This window comes from Canis aureus, chromosome 4, assembly GCF_053574225.1.
Source record: "Canis aureus isolate CA01 chromosome 4, VMU_Caureus_v.1.0, whole genome shotgun sequence".
Taxonomy (NCBI): Eukaryota; Metazoa; Chordata; class Mammalia; order Carnivora; family Canidae; genus Canis; species Canis aureus.
In genome coordinates this window covers 49,230,576-49,246,563 of record NC_135614.1, presented here as the reverse complement: position 1 = coordinate 49,246,563, position 15,988 = coordinate 49,230,576, and positions in this window count along the sequence as shown.

Genomic DNA, 15,988 nt, shown 5'->3' with positions numbered 1-15,988 from the left:
CAAAGGCTTCTCTGACCATTTCAGATCTCAATAATATGAGACCTCTTAAAAAAGCAATTTACAATGCACTTTGACCTGTATAACCCAAATTGTTTTCCATTACATTTTGTTTGATTCTAAGTCACTTAAGAAGGATAACTAATAGTTTTTATGAAAAGTGATGACCTACCTTAAATTATACCTTGATTTTAAGATATATCCTACTTTTATCCTACTTTTGTATATATAAGTAGTTAAAAACCACGAAATTTAGGGTCTAAAAATAAGGCAAATATGTTCTTGGTGTGGTGTTTAATTAAAAAAGAATATATGTCTTCTCTCTATAGGTCTTATTATATTTATGGAAACCAGGAATTAGTATCTTTTAAATCCTTGTAGAACTTAGTGCTAACGCTGAATATATCTACCCTTTTTGGAGGTAGAGGTGAGTAACAGCTTTATTTCGTAAGACATAATTTACCATACCATACAGTTTACCCATTTAAACTATATAATTCAGTGGTTTCTGGTGTATTCACGGAGTTGTGCAAGAATCACCACAATTTTGGAACACTGGAATTGCCCCTACAAGAAACCCTGTGTCCTTTGGCTGTAACTTTTAATTTCCATCTGCCCCTCATCTCTAGACACTAATTTATATCTTTATAGATTTGCCTATTCTGAACATTTCATAAAAATCAGATCAAATAATGTATGATCCTCTGTGACCTTTTCTAAAAAAATTAGCATGAGGTTAATCTATGTTGAAGCACGTACCAGTATTCTATTCCTTTTTAATGCTAAGTAATATTTCATTTCATGGCTATTACCACATTTTGTTTATTCACATATACCCCATATTAATAAACACTTAGATGCTTTCCACATTTTGGATATTATGAATAGTGCTGCATTTGGGAATAAGTTTTTGTGTGGCTATATGTGTTTATTTCTCTTGAGTATAAACTGAGGAGTAAAATTTCTTGGTAAAATAGTAATTGCATGTTTAATTTTTTTGAGGAATTGACAGACTGTTTTTCAAAGCAGCTGTACCATTTCAAGTTTCCACAAGCAATGTATGAAGAAGGTTTTAGTTTTTCTACATCTTATAAATTCCTGTTACCTAACTTTTTATTCTAGCCATGTTACTGGGTTGAAGTGATAAGTCACTGTGGTTTTGATTTGCATTTCCCTAATAACTAAGATATCAAGCATCTTTTTAACAGGCTTTTTGGTCTTTTTAATATCTTTTTTTGGAGAGATTTCCGTTTAGTCTTTCATCTATTTTGTCATTGGGTTATTTATATTTTCATTTTTGAGTAGTAAGGGTTCTTTATATATTCTAGATACGAGTACCATATTAGATGTATGCTTTGCAAATATTTTCTCCCATCCTGTGAGGTGCGTTTTTTTACTTTCCTACTCATGTCCTTTGAAGTGCAGATGTTTTCAGTTTTGATGAACTTTAATATATCTGTTCTTTCTTTTGCTGCTTGCATTTGGTATCATGCCTATGAAACCTCTGCCAAATCTGAAGCTTATTTCTGAACACTCACTTGTATTCCTTTCATCTATCTGTCTGTCCTACGCCAGTACAATGCTGCTTTGATTACATTTGCTTTGTAACTTTTACAATCAGAGGTATGAATCTTCTAACTTTGATTTCCCTTTTCAAGACTGTTTTGGCTATTCTGAGTTCCTTGAGTTTTAATATAAATTTTAGGATCGACTTGTTGATTTCTGTGAAGAAGCTATCTGGGATTCTATAGAAATTGCATTGAGTCTATAAATTAGTTTGGAAAATCTTTCCATCTTAACAATATTAAGCCTTTTGACCCATGACTTGGAATGTCTTTCCACTCATAAAACATCTTTCATTTCTTTGAACAGTGTTTTGTAGTTTTCAGGATATGAATATTACACTTCTGTTGTTAAATTAATTAATTTCTAGTTTTTAAAATTTAAATTCAATTAGCCACCATATAGTGCATTAGTTCAGATGTAGTGTTCAATAATTTATTAGTTGTGTATAACACCCAGTGCTCATCATATCACATGCTCTACTTAACGCCCATCAATCAGTTACCCTATCCCCCTACCTCCTCTCCCGCAACTCTCATTGTTAAATTTCTTTCTTTCTTTTTTGTTAAATTTATTTCTAAGCAGCACTTTATTAATTTTGATGCTATAGTAAATGGAATTGTTTTCTTAATTTTATTTTTGTATTGTTTATTGCTAGATCATAGGAATATGATTGATTTTTATATTGATTTTTATATCCTGCAACTTTGCTTAAATAATTTATTAGTTCTAATAGTAGATTACTTAGAACTTTCTATGTGCAAGATCATATCATTTGTGAGTAGGGGTAATTTTATTTCTTCTTTTCTAATTTAGATATATTTTTATTTTATTTACTTGTCCTAATGCCCTGTTCTAATGCCATACCAGTACAATGTTTGATAGAACTTTAGAACAGACATTTTTGTGTTGTTGCTGATTTTTTAGAGGAACGCATCCAGTCTTTCATAATTAAGTAGATGTTAGTTGTGGATTTTTAATGGATATTTATCATGTTGAGCGAGTTTCCTTCTATGCCTAGATATTTTTTTAATTGTGAAATAGTGTTGGATTTTGTCAAATGCTTTTTCTGCAGTTTACTGTTGATTATATGGTTTTCGGCTTTTAATTTTATCTGTTGATATGATCTGTTACATTAATAGTCTTCTCTTTTAAACCGACCTTGCATTCCTGGGATAAATTCCAGTTGGTCATGGTGTATAACCCTTCATGTTGTTGAATTTGGTATGCTTGTATTTCTGTTGAAGATTTTTGTTTCTGTATTCTTAAGAGATAATGGTCCATAGTTTTCCTATCATATGATATCTTTTTGATTCTTTAAGTTTTGTAGAATTCATCAGTGAAATCTTCTGTACCTGGGATTTTTTTTGGTGGGTATTTTTGTTAATTACTAGTTTAATATCTTTACTTGTCATAGTCTGTTCACTTTCCTATTTTCCGTTTACATGCATTATATTTTAGTTAGGAAAAAAACCCATTGAAAAATAACTTGTCAGAACCCACAAAAGGCTTGCTGTTGTGTGTGGAACAGATTAATATGTGTCAAATTCTGATCCTTTTTCATAAAAGTATGTCTGAAACTTTCTGAATTTCTTTGGTATCTATCATTTCAATTTACAAATGATTTTCATCTTAAACATAATTTAATCTCATTAATTTTTATTCTTATATATAGATGAAAACCAATAGTCAGAAAGTTTATGTGACTAGTCATGGTCCTAGAGCTATTGAATCTCATTGCTGGGATTTAAAAAACAGGTCTTTTATTCCACGTATTATAATTCCTCCCTTCCCCCAAACTGATTACCAATTTACACTTTTGAATCTGTAATATTGTTTTTTTTCCAGCCATTATGAGGATTGACCAGAGATACTAATTTTTCTCCCAGTCTATCTTACAGCTTCAAACTTTGAAGTTTTGCAGAAGTCTACAATAGGCGATTTCTCCCTTTGGCTATGATAGAATAGCTTGTATGTGACCAATCTTTTATGGAGAACAGTCATAAAAGCTGAATAAAAAATACAAAAGGCATTTTAAAGCAACCAAAATATCTAGGACTTGAGTATTACAAAGCCTGTTGAAAAGGGTGAGATAAGCCTAACATTCTTTTCCACTTCTCCTAAAAATGGCCCTCTGGTTCATAAGTGGTTTGAATAGAGAGCAGTGGCTAGACCTTTTGCATGTCTCCTGGTTGAGTAGATAAAAGATGGAGTTTGGGGCCATAAAGGAAGTCAGGACTTGAGAGACCAAGTTTCTAGAGGGAAGAGAACAATGACAACCCAATGGACCTGGGATTCTGTGGTTCTTTCCCAAGGGAGACATATTTTGGGTAGGCCAGAAGGCTAAAAAGCCAAGCATAAAGGATTGGAAGCTAAAAATCTAAGCAGAGTTTCTATTAGAATCTTGATTTTAGCAGTACAAAATTTGGAATTCAAGACTTTAAAACAGAATGTTATGTTCAAGAAAATAAATAAGAATGTGGAGAATAAAACATTAGAATCAATAATGATGAATCAAACGGAAATTCTAGAATTAAAAAAATAAAGTGGCAAAATTTTGCAAAGTCTAAGAAAGGTGATTTGTCACTTTGGCTATGATAGAATAGCTTGTATATGGCCAATGTTTTATGGAGGACAGTCATAAAAGCTGAGTAAAAAATACAAAATGCAAACCAGAAAGGAGACTCTTAACTATAGAGAACAAACTGAGGGTTCCTTCAAGGGAGATAGATGGGGGGATGGATAAATGGGTGATGGATATTAAAGAGAGCACTTGTGATGAGCACTGGGTGTTTTATGAAAGTGATGAATCACTAAGCTCTACACCTGAAATTAATATTACACTATGTTAACTAACTAGAATTTAAATAAAAACTTGAAAGAAAACAATGAAGAAAACAATATTTTTAGGAAAAAATGAATTTGTCAGCAGACTCATAGTAAAAGAAGACTTCAGAGGAGTTATTCAGGGAGAAGGAAAATCATCTCTTAAAAAAGTAAGAAAATTCAGTAAATAATGAAGAACAATAAGAGTAAATATATGGCTAAATCTAAAGCTATATTGGCTTACAAAACAATAAATAAATTGGAATAAAAAATAGATGACAATTATAAAAAAAGAGTGGAGAGGAGTAAATGGATTTAAAGAGTTCTAATATTCTTACATTGTACTGGTAGTACAAAAGTACTAACTTGTAGAATTTATTGGTCAAATGGTAGTATAATCTTTAAGGTAATTTTTAAGAACTTTTAATTTAAATTCAAGGTAGTTAACATGCAGTGTAATATTAGTTTCAAGTATACAATATAGTGATTCAATACTTCCATATAACACCTGGTGCTCATCACAAGGGTACTCCTTAATCCCCATCACCTATTTCCTCCATCCCTGCACCAACCTGAACTCTGGTGAGCATTAATTTGTTCTCTATAATTAGGAATCTATTTCTTAGTTTGTCTCTCTCTTTCTCTTTTTCCCTTTGCTCATTTGTTTTGTTTTCTTTAAGGTGACTTTTAAAAAATAAAAAAAATTAAGTATAACTAAAGAGCTCATGGTGGGTGAAAATGGGATAAAATATGGTTGGTTCCTTTACAAGAATTCAGGAAAGAAGAAAAAACGACCAAAAAAATGGGGTCATTGGAAAATAAAGAATAAAGGAGTAAATAAACCTAAGTATATTAAGTCACATTAAACGTAGGTAGACTAAATCACCCAAGTAAGACACATTGTCAGAGGATTAAAAAGCAAGACATCATTATATATTGTTTATAGGGAATGTACCATTAATATTAGGACAGAGAAATATTGAGAGAAAAGGATTAAAATAAAATAGAAGAAGAAAACCACGTATGCTGTCATAATTATACATACATCAGAAAAAGTAGACCATAAAAAAATTGCCAGATCTATAGATACTTCATAATTGCAAAAAGATCAATATGATAGAAAAATACAACTGTTCTCTTTTTGAGTATACAATAACATAAATAAAGAAAAGCATTAAAAAGTAGTCCACTTCGGGCAGCCTGGGTGGCTCGGGAGTTTAGCGCTGCCTTCAGCCCTGCATGGAGCCTGCTTCTCCCTCTGCCTGTGTCTCTGCCTCTCTCTCTCTGTGTGTCTCAAATAAATAAATAAATAAATAAATAAATAAATAATTAAATAATTAAATAAATAAATATATAAATCTTTTAAAAAAAAGTCCACTTCATGTTGGATAGTTGAAGATTTTGATGTGATGTACCTCTCTTAATACACATGATAGAAAATTAGTAGAAATACATAAAATTTTGTCAATACATGACATGATATAATTGATATCTGTAGAGCACTCTCCCAACAACTATAGAGTTCATTTATTTCAGATGCACAGATCATATGTTGGTATCTAAAGCAAGCCCTTACAAATTCCAAAGATTACAATTACATATACAGAGTATGTTCTCCAACCAGACTGAAATTAGTGAGAGATCAATAGCAAAAAAAATCAATGATAACTTATATTTCTAAATAATCCTTGGGTCAAAGAAGAAATTAAAATAAAATTTAGAAAACATATCAAACTAAGTGACAAAAAATAGTACTTATAAAAACATGTGAGGTACCGCTATAGCTATACATTAGGGAAATATGTAGCCTAAAATGTATATATTCTCCTAAAGAGAAGTTGAAAAGAATAATGTTATTATCAAATTTAAAATGATAGAAGAAAACAAGAGAGAAACTCTAAGGAAAGGAAATTATAGATGAGAAAAAGTAATAAAACAGTAAATTTATATAGGGAAAAATAAGTAAAGCCAAAGTTTTCTTTTCTGAAAAAACTAATATAATTAAAATATCTTTAATCAAGAAAAACAGAGAAAGCACAAATTGTCAGTATCAGCAATAAAGAAAACTAAGGCACTTCAGAGCCTACAGACATTAAAATATAAAGAAAGATATAAAATAACTTTAGAGGTAGCTCAGTTGGTAGAATATATGACTCTTGATCTTGGGTTTGTGAGTTCAAGCACCTTGTTAGGCATAGAGCTTACCTAACAACAAAACAAAACAAAACAAAACAAAACAAAACACTTCAACAATACATATTATAATTTAGGTGAAATGAGTAAAGCCTAAAAAACACAGTTGTCAAAAATGATACAAGAAGAAATATAAAATTTTAACTATTTCTATGTCAAGAAAAACATGAACTTTCAAAAAGTAAATATACACATAAATTAAGACTAAAATTTTATAAAAGAGAACATTAGAGATATTGGTCTTCAGTAAATTCTTTCAAAAAATTCAAGAAAGAAATATCACTAGTCTTATCCATAGGATAGAAAAAGAGAGAATTTCTATCCACTCATTTTATAAAACCTGCATAGTCATGGTATCAAATGCCCCTTGTCAGGGGCATTACAGGATAGCAAAATTATGGGCCAAATCTTTTTTATATGACATAAGTAAAGAATGCTACAAAAATATTAGGAAACCAAAATAAGCAATATATAAAATATTACCTAGTATAGTGAAATTATTTGATTCAAGAATACAAGGTCTAAAATTTCAAGAATAATCACTGAGCTTCACATTTACACATTAAGAAGAAAACAAAGGCATGATTATCACAATAAATTAAAAAATAGCATTTGATAAAAGTGAACACATACATATAATAAAATGTCAACATAAGTAAAGAATAAAAGGGAGCTTACACCGTTTTATGGAGTATAAAAAGCCTATAATAAACATCTTAATTTAGTATGAATTATTGAACTATTTTCCCCTTAGATCCAGAATAAAACAAAGATGCCCCCATGACCACTTAACATTTTATTGAAAATTCTAGCCAGAAGCAATAATGAAAGACAAGGAAATAAAAGTATACACTTATGAAATAAATGAAAAAAGTCATTATTTACAAAATAGGATTGTATACTTAGAATATCCAAAAAAGTCTACCAGGAAAACCATTAGAATTAGTAACTAGGATCTAGCAGCAGCTTCTCTGAAATCAAATTCACGCACACGTACCCACACACACAAACAAATTTTTAAATATCAGCAGTAAACAATCAAAAAATAAAATTTTGAAACTGTAGCATACATAATAGCAAAACAAAGTAAATAACTAGGAATAAGCCTATTAAATGATGTACATTTACACAGATAATGACAAAACCTAGGGACGCCTGGGTGGTTCAGCGGTTAAGCGTCTGCCTTCAGCTGAGGGCGTGATCCTGGAGTCCCAGAATCGAGTCCCGCATTGGGCTTCCTGCGTGGAGCCCGCTTCTCCCGCTGCCTATGTCTCTGCCTCTCTCTCTCTGTGTCTCTCTTGAATAAATAAAGAAAATCTTTACGAAAAAAAAAAAAGAAAATGATAAAATGTAATTGAGAGAAATGGAAGTCAAAAAATAGATGGGTATACCATATTAATTGAATGAAAATATTGCAAAGATATCCGTTTTCACCAAAATAACTATTTGCAATATAATTTCAGTCAAAATCCCTGCAGATTATACTTTTTTGTATATATCCATAAGTGATTCTTTATATGGAAAGGCAGAGGACCAAAACAGTCAAGGAATTATTGAATGAAAACAAAACTGGAAGACTAATTCCACTAGATATTGAGACTTATGAAGCTGCACAAATAGCATACTGCTGACACAGGATAGACAAATAGAGTCCAGAAATATACCCATATATATAGGATCAATAGATTTGTGAAGAAGATGCCACTGCATGCATTGAGGGTTAGGAGTAAGGGTCGTCTTTTCAGTAAAAGGTTCTGGATCAATGGCTTATCTAAATGGAAAATAATGATTTTAATCTGTACTGACACAATATACAAAAATAAATTTGGATTATTGACTCAATTTATTTTATTTTTTTAAAAAACAGGACCCCAGGATCAAAGGCAGACGCTCAACCACTGAGCCACCCAGGTATCCGTATTGACTCAATTTAAAAGTTAAAACAATATTCTAGAATATAGCATGGCTCACTTTGTGAACTTGAGAGAAGCAATGATTTATAAAACAAAACATAAAAAGCACTATGCTTACAGAAAAAAAATATTGATGAATCATATCTTTTAAAAATTAAGAACTTATTAACCCAAGAGAGTGGAAAAGCAAACTACAGATTAGAAATTATTTGTAATACATTTATTTCATGAGAGATTTGCATCCAGTGGAAATTCTTTTACAGAGATGAATTAGTAATAGCCAAATGGCTTCAACAGGCACTTTACAAATCACTATGGAAGTGTGCTCAATTAGTTATCAAAGAAGTACATAAATTAAAATTAAAATTACAATACAAAGCCACTATATACTCACCAGATTGCTAAAGTGAAAAGGACTGACAATGTCTAGTGCTGTCAAGGAAAACTGTGACCAATTCCGCAAGTAGGTTTAATTCTATCAGAATTGCAAACACTTGTTCACCAAAAATCATGTATTAAAAATGATCATGGAAGCACTATTTTTAATCTCTCCAAACTAGAAAAATCCCAAAAGCTCATCAATAGTAAATGGACAAACTGTGAAATATTTATAAAATAAACTTACATACAGCAGTAACAATGAACAAATATATCCCTGCATGCAGTATAGTGGATGAATCTTAAACAAAATGTTTTGTGAATGAAGCCAAACACAAATTAGTCAGTACTGTGTCTACTTACATAAATACCAGTAAGGTATAATGTAATTTTTGGTGCTAGAATTAGAATGGTGGTTATAATGGGGGAGGAAATAACTTGGGTAGGAGCACAAGGAAGGTTCCCGGGGCAGGAATAATTTTTTTTTTTTTTCTGGGAGGTGCTTACTTGGATATACTCACTTTTAAAAAATTCCTTAAGCTATATATTTATGATTTGTGCACTGCTCCAAATCTGTTATATGTCAGTAAACATTTAAAAGCAATAAGGATTTTCACAAAAGCTCTTGGAGAAACCTAAAGGAAAAATCTTAATTAAGAATCAAACTGCCTACATGGCCTAAGATGTGATGGGGTTTCCGCTTAATAGATGCATTGGTTCAGTGGCCTGTCCATTTTATTACCATGTGGCCTTTTTGAACCTACCTTGGTGACCCTTGCACAGGTGACTTAATCTTCTTAAGAAGCCGTTGCTTTAAATATAGATTTTACTTCCATATTTAAAGCAGCTGTGCTGAACAAAAGAGATGGATTAATTGATGCTTTAAAATCCTATAAAAATGCTAAATCCCTGCAAATGAAATCTACATCTTAAACAATCAATTTTCACAAGTGAATATATAAACTCAGGAAGAAACAGCCTGGCAAATTCATCTGGTGTTCTGTATAAATACAATTTTAAACTACCTTCAGTTTTTTCATGCTTTGCCATCTGCCGAATGGCTCTTGGAATGGAATTTTAATCTCTAATTGCAAATGCGGGGATTAAAAAGGTTACATTCAAAATGTGCTGCGAGACCAGCTAACAATTCAAAAAGAAAAAAAACGTCTCTAACTGCAGGTTTTTCTGGCATAGATGTTTTCTGGAAATGATAACCTGGCACCAGGTCTTTCACAGTCAGAAGTGGAAAAGGAAAATAACCTGCTCCAATTGGGTCTGAACTGTCTGAACCTTTGTATAAACTCCAGCTGCTTTTGACTGTGGAATCAGAGCAAGAATGGACAACTTTTCTCTTTGATTTCTTTAGAAATGAGAGCATTATGTTAGCTGTCAGTTAAACAATTAAAACAAAAAAGAATATACTACACTCTGTTTTGGTGGTGCCCAGTGTATTTTAGTTAAGTGAAGACTTAGAAAAACAAAATCACACTTGGAAATGGTAAATTCTACAAATGACAAACCGATTTTCATGCTTCTAAATTGGGTGGAAATTTATGAAAAGATTTCAACTTAATATTTGGTTTTAATATGTTTAATCTATAGATAGAGATACCAATTCTCCTTCCTTCTGAGCTTTCTCTCTTACTGTTTCTTCACCAGGCCTCTGTTCATTTTACTATACTGTTCCTATACTATAGTACAATAGGTATATTGAAATATGCATGCATACCTCTGCCCTTTTCCATGCCTTTGTATATATGGTATCTCTTACTTGCACTGGCCTTTGGACAGCCAAGTCAAATCCTTTTGTATGATGACTTTGACAAAATGGAGGGTCATTATGGAATAAAATTATGCACACTTCTGAGCTTTGTATCATAGAAACTTGAACTTGTTTTATTGTTCTTCAATTGTATTATATGTGTATATTTTTCTACTCAACTCTAGATCAAGAACTATGGCTTTTTGTTTTATGTTTCCTAATGAGAGAGTATAGGGCACTTATAAAATAAAAGCCTTTAGGAAAAAGCAGTAAAAGAACCATTTAAAAGTTAAAATGGATAATTTTTTTTGGTCATATAAAAGATTATTTCTGTAATATATTTTAATTCCCCCATGTTATGGCTTTTTTTGAATGGGATACACACTGATATACACCCAAACACATACATATATGTATGTATTTCATATAGATTGTGTACATATATATTTAAATACATATACATGTGTATTTCATGTATATGAAAATTATCACTCTTTAATGAACTTTTATAGCACCTGTGAATATTTCCTTACATTTATTTCTCTTCCTTTCCTAAAATGACCCAGAAAACCCAGTGAAATTAATATTACATATTGTAAAAGAGCTGAAATGGGAAAATATTAGAGGAACCTTAAGCTGTGATAAATCAGCAAAAATCTTGCCTCTGAATATTGGCCTTGGTAAGAATGAGTAATGAACGTAATCAAAGCTTCTTTTTGGTAAGAAGGGAGTATAATATGTGTAGGATAATTATTATTTTATGGTATACCTAGCAACTCAGAATAGTGATAGACTGGAGAAGCCAAGGACTGAATGCCTTATCTTCAGTGATCTCATTTTTATTCTCACCTATCCACAAGAGCTGACTCCAATTTTTGAAATCCAAATCTTACTTTTGAAATCCAAATATTATTTAAAATTAAATGAAGAATTGTCCCCTGTCTACTCCCTCCCAATCTAATTTGAGTACAATGTGAAAAAGTAGCTATGAACTCAATAGTGATGTGGTCCACTACTTTTTTATGTGACTTAGAAAAAAAAAAAAAACCTTCCCTAAATCCTTAACTCTCATACCCCAAATCTAAAAATCTCTGTCCCTCCTAACCCATATAGTTCATGGATCATTTGTGAAAGAGAATAAAACAATTAAAACAGCTTTTCAAAACTAGAGTTTTGCTAAATCAGCAAAAGGACCATTTCAATCATTTGATAAACCTAGACAAGGTGGTGACAGAGATATCAGTTGCATTTTAGTAATGGCCCTTGTTTTCCAAAGCAGCATCATTTCCACATAACACAAGTCCTAATGTGTATGGTAAGAGAGACTTCTCTAACCTTAAGATCATAAACTTTCATCTTTTCTGCCTTTGGATAGCTTTGCTGCTCCACCTTTTGTTCATCTAGTATTTCCTCATTTGACACCTTGCAGGGGTAGGGTGCTCTCTTTTTCTAGGTCTGTTTTTCTTGATAGGACTACATTTTCTTCTGGGACAACAAAAGTACACCCATGGAGATTGGCATATTTTCTTCACAGATGAATGAACTCCACAATTTGATGTAACATTAAGAAAAGAATCATTGCTTCCTAAAATATCTCTTGAGTGCCTAATGTTAGAGAAAGAATTACTTGTGGAACTTGTTAAAGGACAGTAAGGCAGATTTTTTTTTTTAAGATTTTATTTATTTATTCATGAGACACAGAGAGAGAGAGAGAGAGAGAGGCAGAGACACAGGCAGAGGGAGAAGCAGGCTCCATGCAGGGAGCTCGATGTGGGACTCGATCCCAGGTCTCCAGGATCAGGCCCTGGGCTGAAGGCAGTGCTAAACTGCTGAACCACCTGGGCTGCCCAGTTAGGCAGATTTTATTAAGGACTATTACAATAGATATAAGGACAATAGCTTTAGGGTTTTGCAGTAGAGGTTAGAGATTGAATTCCACTCTGAATATAACAAAGGAAAATGGGAATTTATAGCCACGAAGTGAAGTGAAAAATTACTAAGAGGAACGATTAGGGTTAAGGAGAGATTCTGGCTAAACCAACCTCATAGGATTCTTGCTAAAGGCAAGCTAGGGTGATCAGACATCACCTGAGGGAGAGTAGGCGATAAGAAGAGTGATCAAATATCAAGGTTGGACGATTCTGGCTAATCTGACGTGACAGGATTCTTGCTGAAATTGGGATTTTAAGAACAGGCCCAAGGACAGGACCAACTCAAAAAGAGCTCAGAGGAACCTGAATTTCATCAAGGAGTCTTCATCACTTTTCATCGTGACCCAGGAATGTATAAACTTGGATTTGAACCGGAATTAGAGGGAAGAATGGTGAGGAGTAAACAGGTAGATTACAAAATTCTATATCACTTTTCATCCATGGCAGTTATTTTTTTATGTGATCTGACATTTTCTGTTTTCCTAAACCAGTCTGCATGAAACCATAAAAGGTTTCATGCTTAAATCTATAAAAATTCATGACTCACACAAGCTTATAACCTATATAAGATGTGTTACAACTAAGATTGGTTCTTATTCGTGATGATTTTTATAGTTCTAACAATAAAGAATTATTGATTTACTCTTAAATATCTAATATGTGCAAGTACAGTGTCTTTTGCAGAGTATATATAAACTTTATTTATTTAACCAAAACTATTCACCTAGGTAAATGCCCTATGAGAGGTCAAATGGCATATTTTGCCAGGGAAACTTTAAAAATAATCTGTGGAACAATTCTGGTAGGTCATGTTAGTTTCCTCCAAGGAAATCACAAAATTTAACTATCAGGTGCTAAGGCCAAAAGCAAAGGAAAACAAAACGAAATTATTCCCCCCCCCCCCCCACACACACACCATGCAAAAGCAAAATAAAACAAAACATGCAAAGCTCTTAATGGTAGAAAGCATTACTAAAGTAATTGTTTAGGTTTAAAAATAAATGGCTCCATCATCTTAGGCTGTGATAAATGTACGCAAAATTTTATCACCTCTGTGTTTCCTCTTCACCTGGATTGAATTACTCTTGTTGAAGCTTTGACCTAACTTTTATATGCCTGGGGTGACATCAGAGTGGAACATACTGTAAAAGTCAGCTGTCAGCACAGAAACCCCAGAGAGAAGGGTGTGAAATGGAGGAAATAAATTCTCAGTGCCTATTTAATTCTTTTGAAGAATTTGTCTGGGATACATCATCCTCTTGCCTAAGTGAAAAGACTTTGTAAAAGCCATGTTCTCCTGTCCTTCTTCAGTCTGTCAGAGTATGAGGAGTTGGATGCTGAAGGAAAGGCTTCAGAGTGATGGAGCAGAGGTGGTAGGGGGAGGGAGAACCTTGACCTTGAAGTTTCAGGCAGACATAATGGGCAAGTATGAGTTGTGTGGTCAGGTACAGGGGGATATTGAAAGATCATGTTGAAAGGCTGTGGCTCAAAGATTGTTTTTCAATGGCTTCTCATTACTAATGGGTGACTGAAAAGTGTAAAGGAGTTTATGTGCTTGGTACAAATATGAAGATTAAGATTTGGATAGAAGAGTCACATGCAGTTTTCAAATTAGCTATATGAATGTGACCTGCCAGCTACCAAGTCACTTGTTCTTTGTGTGAGATCTGTATCTTCTTCATAGTCTTGTTGTATTTTCTGCCCAGACCTAAGCCCACCAGGTCAGATATGTGTACATACATACACTGTCCCCTCCCTTGCCTCTCTCTCCCCAGGATATTTGGGAGTCTGCATAATTTCATTTGATGTGAGGTGAAAACAGTGGATTATTGATTTCTGAATTTTTGATTTTTGCCAATGTTTCTATGATACATGTTTCAAATAAAAATCAGAACTTTTTCCTAAGCCTTTTGATTGAAAAATTTCTGGAAAGCTTTGGAGTGTTCATTTTGGTGTCCTAATTTGATATGTGGTCCTATAATTTTCTCCTTTATAGGAAGAAATTTTTCCACTGTCAGATGGCTGTCAGATGCCTCCCAGCTGTCACTAGGAATCAGGAGAAATGAAACTGAACTTAATCTGACTTTCTTGGTATCCTTATTGATACACATTAAAAGGCCTGGGATGAATGTCCTAATCTTTGATTGTGCAAATATTTGCATTTCTTTATTTCCCTAAAGCAAACTTCACAACAGATAACAGATTTCTTCTCTGGCATTCAGCAATTCTTCTGACAGATGAATTTGAGAGCTACTACTTTCTGAGGAGCATTTGAAGGAGCAAGCCTAGTTTGCAAATGGAGCATATACCTAGTTTGCAAATGGCAAAATACATTTGCTGGTACTAGGGGATGAAGAGACCTGCCTCTGAGCATTTTCACAGAAGGAAATGATTTCTTTCTTATGTATGGGAAACAATATTTTAAAGTCTGGCCTCTTTCATCTACAAAAACTTTATCAAATACCTTTCACAGGGTCCAGCACTAGGTTACAATGGGGATAAAAAATTGAATATGGTGCTGTATTTGCCATCAAGTCATTCATGGATATGATGGCTATTTGATGTTTTGTTTCTTGTTCTGAAAAATAGGTGAAGAGTATCAGCAGAATAGGACAAGAGTACAATTGAAAAAGAGGAAAAAAACCTCTAGATTGAAGGGTTTTGTGTGTCTGTGTGTGTGTTTTCATTGCTTCAACTACTATGTAGGCATCTGGAGATGAAATATGAACATTCAGTCACAGAATGATCAGTGGAGTTATCAACTGATCCAACTGATAACCAGGATTTTCAGTGTTTAAACCAGGAAGGTCTTCCACAAATGGCGTAATGCCAAGGTTTTTAGAGAAAGAGATCTCTCGAAGTGCTTATATCATTAAATGCCTTATTTTAAAGGAAATATTCAATAAGAAGTTGATGGTTAGTCATTTCCATTGGTAGAGTGTCTACAAAATGTATACAAGAGTATATATAGAATGTAACATTTAGTTTCAATAACATAGCTAATTAAAGTCTAATAATCAGCCGTGAGTCCTTATGGGCAATCATGGGTGGAGAAGTAATCACAGCAGAGTACGAAACAAGGCATAGAAGAGTAAAGAATCTTCTAAGCTTTACACTTGCTTTCAGAGTTTTCTAACTTGGTCCTTGTTATTGTCATTTATAAATACAGATTCCTGGGCCTGCTCAAATTAATGTAGCAAATTCTTTGGGAGAAAAAAAAATCCAAGGATCTTTAGTTTTCACAAGTTACTCACTGAAGTTGAAGGATGGCTACTTTAACATTGTTCTGTTTAAATAAAACGAGCAATTCAACTCTAGGTCTATAGTTCTTGTTTTCTGTGCATTCTTAGGACACTTTTGAATAACACTAGATATGCGGGAGAGGCAAGCTTTAGAAGACTCAAAATATTAAATTGTACCTGTAA